The 8086-nt window shown below is 38.8% G+C and overlaps 1 long non-coding RNA gene across 1 annotated transcript; it reads left to right on the top strand.

Annotated features, from left to right (window-relative positions):
- Positions 1 to 847: 847 nt before the first annotated feature.
- Positions 848 to 2785, top strand: LOC107599778 (uncharacterized). The gene is made up of 3 exons (XR_001610699.1): positions 848 to 1391; positions 2404 to 2483; positions 2627 to 2785. It is a non-coding gene; the product is annotated as an uncharacterized lncRNA (long non-coding RNA).
- Positions 2786 to 8086: the final 5301 nt, after the last annotated feature.

Genomic DNA, 8086 nt, shown 5'->3' with positions numbered 1-8086 from the left:
GTATTTGTCGTTTCAGCACGAGAGCGCCCTTCGGATGGAGATTTATTACTGATCACAGAACCCTGCGTCACTGAAAGATACGCATGACAATCGCAGTTTCTGCCTAATCACGATTTATCACCTTTGTGATTAATTTCTATTAATCGTGCAGCCCGATTTCAAATAATCTCAGATGTATTAAGCGAGGTATGAAGAACGGGCCCCAGAATTATGACTTCTGAATTTAGCAGGTTAAAACCACATTATGGATAATACAGCCATGGGTCAATACAGCCTTTGATCAACCGACGTTAGGTGTCGTAATTGGTAAGGAGCAGAACAGAAGGCAAAATCAAAAGCCAGTTATGCTTGTTCTGTAATTTTACACCCCTACATAACCAAATCTTTAGCAATGTGCACTTACAAAAAGCTTTAGTGATGGTTGATCACTGGTGCATTGAATTTAATAAGTAAATATTAACAATGTTAAACATTTATTTTTCTTTTCCAGACTGCTTTGCTTGCAAGGTTCTCCACATTTTTGCTGTGCTGCTTGTTTCAGTCTGACGGGGCTTGTGGAAAACGGTTTTAAAGACCCCCCTTTTTTCCCTCCGAGGTGTTGTAATTTTATTAAACTTTACCATATATATGTGTGTGTGTATGTATATACATGTATACATACATACATACACACACACCTTTTTTTTTATGCCCATGTGTTTTTTATTTTTTTAATTCTGTTGCCTTTTGTAGTCTGTCCATTTGTTAGGGTTGCATTTGTTTTAGTACTTTTTGCAGGTAAAGTTAATGTTGCTTTAATGCAGAAATATTCTGTGACCTACTTGTGTTTTTGTTCCCTTACAGTATTAAAACGAATCCAGAAGTGTCAGCCTGTCGTGTGAGGCTCTCCTTGTTTTGGTGAACAAACCTCTGTGAAGACCTGAGGGTCTACCAGCAAATGTTCTTGGAACAAGGGTGCAGAAAAGGCACAATATTGTTGTTCCTTGACTACACTAATATTAATGCTTTCTAGGCACATTGCTGTTTGTCTCCTGGATTATTCCTGCTGAATGTCTTGTAGCCACCCCCCCTTCCAATTCACTGCTGTCTGGCAATTCCAGCGTCCTAATGCTGGATTTATTCCAGATGTTGCACATCCTGTGTTTGACTTGACCGGAGGACACAAACGGCAGATTTCATTTTAATTTCTTCAGTAATCACCAAAATCTATTGTGTATATGCAACAATCTTTTGATTTTCATGTAGTTAACATCAACCTGACAACATCAACTTAACATTTACTATGTCTCCTAGGTGAGGTAGAGTTGGATGTCATGTTGTCCTGTTCTTTGATTTACACATCCTTCCCCAACCGACTGTCCTGATCACGGACAACTTCAGCACTCATCTAGGTAAGTCTCAATCCTAATAAGTTCTTCTCTCCTTATTTGATCTCTGTGAATGTGGAGAGCTTTCTTCAGGAAATTGTCAACTGCTTGAACTTCAGCTTTGGTTTGTCAGTTTGTGCATATTGTTTTCTTTTATTGGTTGAGGCATGTTCCCCACCAGCCTCTGATTAACCAATTTTGTGTATGTGGTGAGGAGCAGAACTAAAATAAGCAGCTGCTTGGGGCCCCCATTTCATGGTGCGTGTGTGCACTTGGATGGGTTAAATGCAGAGCACAAATTCCTAGTATGGGTCACCATACTTGGCCACATTTCCCTTCTATTCCGATATCATAAATCCTCACTTGGCAATAGATTTTAAGATTGTGTACAGATGGCTTGCTGTGTTTAATTTGTTGTTACAATAACATTGTTACATTAACTATATTCTTATGAACATCCCCCTAGGAGCTCTGAAATATTTTGGAGGTGGGGCACAACCAATGCCGCCAGCCCCAAATGCTAGCGCTACAGCTGATACAGCAGATGAGTTTTCAACAATCAATAGTTATATGGGTAACCCATGCCTTTGGTGATTTTTTTTAATTTTTTTTTGGTGACATGTGGCCAAGTATGGTGACCCATACTCTGAATTAGTGCTCTACATTTATCCCATCCAAAGTGCACACAGCAGTGAACACACACACCCGGAGCAGTGGGCAGCCATTTTTTGCTGCGGTGCCCGGGGAGCAGTTGAGGGTTCGGTGCCTTGCTCAAGGGTACCTCAGTCATGGTATTGAAGGTGGGAGAGAGCGCTGTACATTCACTCCCCCCACCTACAATCCCTGCTGGTACGAGACTCTAACCCCACAACCTTTGGGTTACGAGTCTTACTCTCTAACCATTAGGCCACGACTTCCCCATAACATAGATTTAGATTTTTATTTTAAATATAACTGTTGCATTACTTTCTAATGACATAACATTGCTAACTTTTATAATTTAATTTTCATCTTTCGTTCGGTCCATCCTCTGCAGTTGAGGAGCACTTTACCAGCACCTGCGTCCACTGATCCTACTGTTCCTTCCATGTCTTTCAACCTCAACAGATGTGGCAGGTAATTTAATAACATGCTATTCTATATAAATTATAACCGATACAATGGCTGCTGTGCTATTTAATATTCCTAATTGTTTATGTATTTATTTAAGGTCATTCTATTTGTGGTTATTGTTGTCAATGTCACATGTACTCCCTTAGCAACTTTTAACCTACACTATGGATCAGCAGCTCTTCCAGTTAACCAGCGGAGTAGTCCTCTATCCTGTCCGACTCCATAAAGGACTGATCTAGTAAGCAGAGGGCCACTTCCTATAAAGGAAAAGTTCACATGCCCTAAACCTGATGGCCGACATTTCCACTACCTCAATCTCTGCAAGTCTTGGAGTAATAGAACTTTGAACACACTGAAAAAGAGTTTTTCAGCTTTTCTTTTATATATATATATATATATACATATACATATACATATACATACTGTAGGGGCAGTCGTGGCCTAATGGTTAGAGAGTCTGACTTGTAACCCGGAATGTGTGTGTGTATATATAATAGTGTGTGTGTATATAGAAGTATATCCAAATAAATGTGATGTTTAGGATTGTGTGTTTTATTTTTTTTTTTTTGTGTGGTCAGTTAACCCTCAAAAACAGTGTACCACAGGCACTACAGTGGAGCCTTAACGGGAGAACTTGTTTACAGTAAATACATTGTCTGCTGGTTTATTTAGCTACTTTTCAGTGCACCACATTAAGCATGCCACTTAATACTGTAAGACTTTGAATGTTAAAATGCAAATTAACACCTGACCACTCTTGTGGGTTTGGTAACGTTAACAAACAGGAGATTTGTGGTAAAAAACGGGCAGTTTTCACTCGACCACAGGCAACCCAATTTGTGGAGTTCCTCAGGGCTTATCTTATCTCCCGCTCTCTTCTCCATCTTCCTCTGGGCTCTATTTTTAGAAAACACAACGTCTCTTTTCCCTGTCACGCCGATGACCAACAAATTTATTTGCCTCTGACTAAGAAAACAAACTTTACCATTGGTACTCTTACTGATGTCAAATCATGGCTTTCTAAAAACATTCTATTCTTGAACCCAGATAAAACGGAAGTTCGAAATCTGGGTGTGTTTGATAATTCCTTAAAATTTGATAAATTAGTGCTGTAGTAGGTTCTAGCTTCCATCTTTGCTCCCTTTCTAAAATCAAGTCATTTCTCTCAAAAAGCGTTCTAGAGGTTGCGATCCATGCCTTTATTACGTCTCGGCTGGATTATTGCAACGCCCTCTATTTCGGAATATCAAAGTCCCAAATCTCTCGGCTACAAGTAGTTCAAAATGCAGCAGCTAGATTCCTGAAGCGGTGTAAAAAAATGTGCTCATGCCACTCCCTCTTGCGATCATTGCATTGGCTGCCAGTTCACTATCAAATTGAGTTTAAAATATTGCTACTGGTCTATAAATCACTGAACAATTGAGCTCAGTCTTATTTACTCCACCCCTACTCAAAGAGGGGACTAAGATCAGAGGGCAAACTTTTCCTTCAGACAAAAAGGCTTGGGTTGGCCCTGACTGGAACTATAACAAGAATGCATTCTCGGTTTCTGGCCCCAGTGTACCCACACGTTGTTGTAGTAGTAGTAGTAGTGGGGGTGTTCTCACAACTGCTGAATGTGGAACGGCTCTTTTGAATGTGCAGTCTTTCTCTTCTTGCAGTCTTCGTCCTTCAAATGTTTCACGTAAGGGCACTTGAGCAGTGTTTGTTTATAAACTCAATTTTATCTTTTAATTCCTTTCAAATTTAAGAATCAAGCGCACACAGCATGGTTCTTTCAACTGAAAGGTTAAGAAACCTGGTCGCCCAGTTCAGTGTCCCCATATTTTACAGTATTTTCATCCATGTTCAATAGCTTCAATCAAAGTCCTGTTGCCAATCTTCTCCTTTTTCCTCATCCAGCTAAAACTCTTGAATACAGTTTGAGTGATATATTATGTCTGCTTTATGCATTTTTTTTAATGTCTATTTCTTTCATTTGACTGGCAATTTTGGCTCTCAAATTGAGTCTGTTCAGACTCTATTCTTATGTTTGTTCCGCTTGACTGCCCCTTTGTGGCCAATTTGAGACAGCAGAATTCTATGCTTTGTCCATGATTCAGTAATTTTAAAAACTACTTGTTTCAAAATGTTAGACATTTACCTTAAGTTGTAAGAAGTGTCCAGTTTCAAACTGAGTTGAAATCTTTATGCAAATGTACAAACGTGAAGTGCAAAATTACCAATTGTAATCTCAACTCTTTTTGAACAAACTCCGTTTGTTCTGCTTATGCGTCATGTAATATTTCATAATCCTTTTAAATCCTCTTCGGTAAAGAAAATGCAGCATCAAACCTGGCAATCAGATTTGCACTTCATGCAGTTCCAATGTGAAGTCTTTTGACTAAAGTCTAGTGGTTGTCTACAATCTCTTTGCAAGTTTTTGGTTTTACTCGTCAAATCCTTGGAAATGGCAGTGTAACAGTTTAGGTTTAATTTGTCCGGTTACAACAGAAATCAAACTTTAAACTATTTACACTTTTCCAAGCTTCAAATTAAATCGTTTTGTTTTATTGTCTTGCTAGTCAAACATTTTATGGAGACTCCACATTTCTGTTGTGCTTCTTACTAGTATACAAGAGAAAGGCTTCAAACTAAAATACGTTTTGTAGTCTTGCATTTGAGTCCAATTTGTGCAAATCATTTTTTGAAGAGTTTTCGACGGTACATCAGCTTTGTACATAAGCCATTTGTATTGATACTGCTTTGTTTGGTGTTTGTGCCCCCATCGGCCTATGCCCTTGTTTTTATACAGTTTCCCTTGTATTTTGCCTGCCACTAGTGACTTTTGCATTTACGTGTTTTATTTTGCCCCTTTCGGTTTATTTACCTTTTGTGCCCTTTACATATGCAATTTGTCTATCATTAGGGTTATTCCCTTTTGCTTTGGGGTGTGCGCGGTGTTTTTTTTTTTTTTTTTTTTTTTTTTTAATGCTTTTATAAGTCCAGCTATAATGCTTTAAAATTACTTTTGAAGAGATGCTTTCTGTACATGAAGTATACTTGACTATTTATGCCACTTATGTTCCTGTACTCTTATGCTTTCATTTCAAGAACCTGATCTTTAAGGTCTTAAACCATACTTTGAATACTGAAGCATTTGCTTTGGTAATGGGACTAGGAGAGTTAGGATTGTATTTGGTTGCATTTATATTGCCATTTCTTTATCTTTTGCTTTTAAAATTTGATTTTGAACTTTGTCCTTGGTCAGTGACTTGTGCCCTTACAGCATTAACATTTATTCAGACGTCTCAGCCTGTTAAGATCTAACTTGAAGAATTGAATCTACCAGTACAAATCTATCAACTGAGGCTGTATATAAGACATTTCTATACTGTCTGCTCTGTTCCCCAACTTTCTTGCGGATCTCTCAGCAGAAACAGAGAAGTGTTGGATAACCGGTTTCTTTCTCTAATAGTTGAATATGTATTCTGTGCAAAATGCTTTAGAATTTTCATGTAGTTAGCAACCTTAACTTGACATTTGCTATGTGTCCCATTTCAGTTGTGCAGCTTTGAGTTGGGTGTTTTCCTTCTGTCATGTTCTCTGATGGCAGCTCATTTGTCTGACAACTTCAGCACTCCCCTAGATAAGTGTCTTCTCCTGATTGCCAAGCTTCAAAGCCTTATTTACGGTTTGACCATTTGCAAGTGTGGAGTGCTTTCACAGTAAACCAACTGTCCAAAGTCTTTCCAAGATGGTGCCAGTGTACCTGGTTTGCCGTTTGTTGTATCTGTTCATCTGGCATCTGTGCAGTTTGTATTGTGCATGATGTCACACTGGTATCATGCAGTCTCAGTGCTGACCTACAATCACCAGGCTTTTGCTCAAATTATATGGGAGTTTACAGTAGATTTGTCCTGTTCTCGTTCTCAATCCTCGTTTAACCAACCCGTGGTGGAGTGTGCTATGCAGCTACCTTGCTGCGTTCCTTCCCTAAGGAGGTGTCGCAGAAAGTGAGGTGGTAGTAGTGGTGGTGTCCAGCTGAGAATTGGATGGGCAATTGCTTTTTCCATACAATCTTCGAAGAGTTTCCCTTGGAAATATAAATTGATTGATTTACTTGTTACTTTTGTCTCTAGACTCTTGTGTGTCTGTGCTCTTGTGTTTTTTTTGTTGTTGTTGTGCTGTTTATGGTGCTTGTGTCTGGTTCTGGGTTTTTAATACCTGTTTGTATTCATGTGTTTTATATCCTGTGTTCGTGTGCACAGATTTTTTTATTTTTATATATATCTCACGCTCGCTCTCTCGCTCAGCTACACCTCCTCAGCACTCACTATAAAGACACACAAACTGCACTCCTTTTGTCTGTTCTCATCATTCCTACTCTAACAGAAACCTTACCTGCTACTCATCTGTATACTCGCCTACCCTCCAGGATCTTGTCTTCAGTCATCTGCTACCTGCCCTCTGTGTTCGTTCCTGCATCTGCAAGATAGACATTCAGTTACTATTCAGCGACGTCATAGCAAGCTCTATTAAGCTGCCATACCTAATGTTGCTTCATTCTCATTCCTGTTCTGTGTCAGCCATTCAATAAAACGGTTTATTTCATTTAGCTGTCTGTCTTCTGTTGTGTGACAGCGAGGCAGACACACTATCAGTTTAAATGTAGATTAAAGACCCATCTCTTTAACTTGGCATACATATACAATATTGCAATTCTATAATTCAAATCCGTTCTTATGCTGCATTAATTAGGTTTAGACTTAGCTGGAATGTGACTGTTATTGTCCTCTCGCATTGAAGAGCTATTTTCTTGTTTAACACTGTAAAGGTGCTTTGACACAATTATTGTATAAAGTGTTATATAAATAAAAGGTTACTTGACTTGATGCTGTTTAATTTGTCTTATGGCCTTTTAATGTTTAATGTCCTTCTGCTTGTAGTCTGTTGACCGCAAGTTCTCATTTTGTATCTACTTTTTTTTTTCTTTTTTTTCTTTTCTCACCTAACCCATTTTATTTCCCAGTCCCACCCACCTGTACTTAAGCCTCCGTTTTTACGAACGTTTTTAATAAATCTGTGCTTCACTTGTGCTGCTGCCTTGATTTTGGCCCTAACCTTTTTAAACTTACTGCACTTAATTTTTTTTAAATGTACCTATATTGGTTTGAAACGATTGTTAAATGAGTTATCTTGATTTGTTTTCCAGCTGATTATTATTTTTTTTTGTTCTTTATTCTGTTTAAGAGGGAGAATAAGTAACACATCATACACTTTTTTTTTTTTTTTTTTTTTTTTTTTTTTTGGATAAGTGGTCCAGATCTGTCTTTTCTCCCAGATGCTCTTCATGTTACTGTAACTCATTGCATCCTAGCTCTGCTGGCTATTTGGAGTTGTCTTTAGTCTGGTAATATACAGGCTCCAGCTTTGTTGGCTCCCTTGTGGTTTCCAGGTTTGCTGACTATCTTGGCTCTCTGCTGTAAAATCTTGCTTGGACCTATTCTTTCATCGTATCCCCTTTGGGTTATTTGAAATACTGGCTTTTCCTGGACATTACAGCATTGACGTTAACCCCCCCCCCCCCCCCCCCCCCCCCCCCCGCCCCCCCCCCCTTTCCTTCT

This window comes from Sinocyclocheilus grahami, unplaced genomic scaffold (genome assembly GCF_001515645.1).
Source record: "Sinocyclocheilus grahami isolate Dianchi unplaced genomic scaffold, SAMN03320097.WGS_v1.1 scaffold271.1, whole genome shotgun sequence".
Classification (NCBI taxonomy): domain Eukaryota; kingdom Metazoa; phylum Chordata; class Actinopteri; order Cypriniformes; family Cyprinidae; genus Sinocyclocheilus; species Sinocyclocheilus grahami.
Note: the sequence above shows the minus strand (reverse complement) of the source record. Positions and strands in the feature narration are given on the sequence as shown.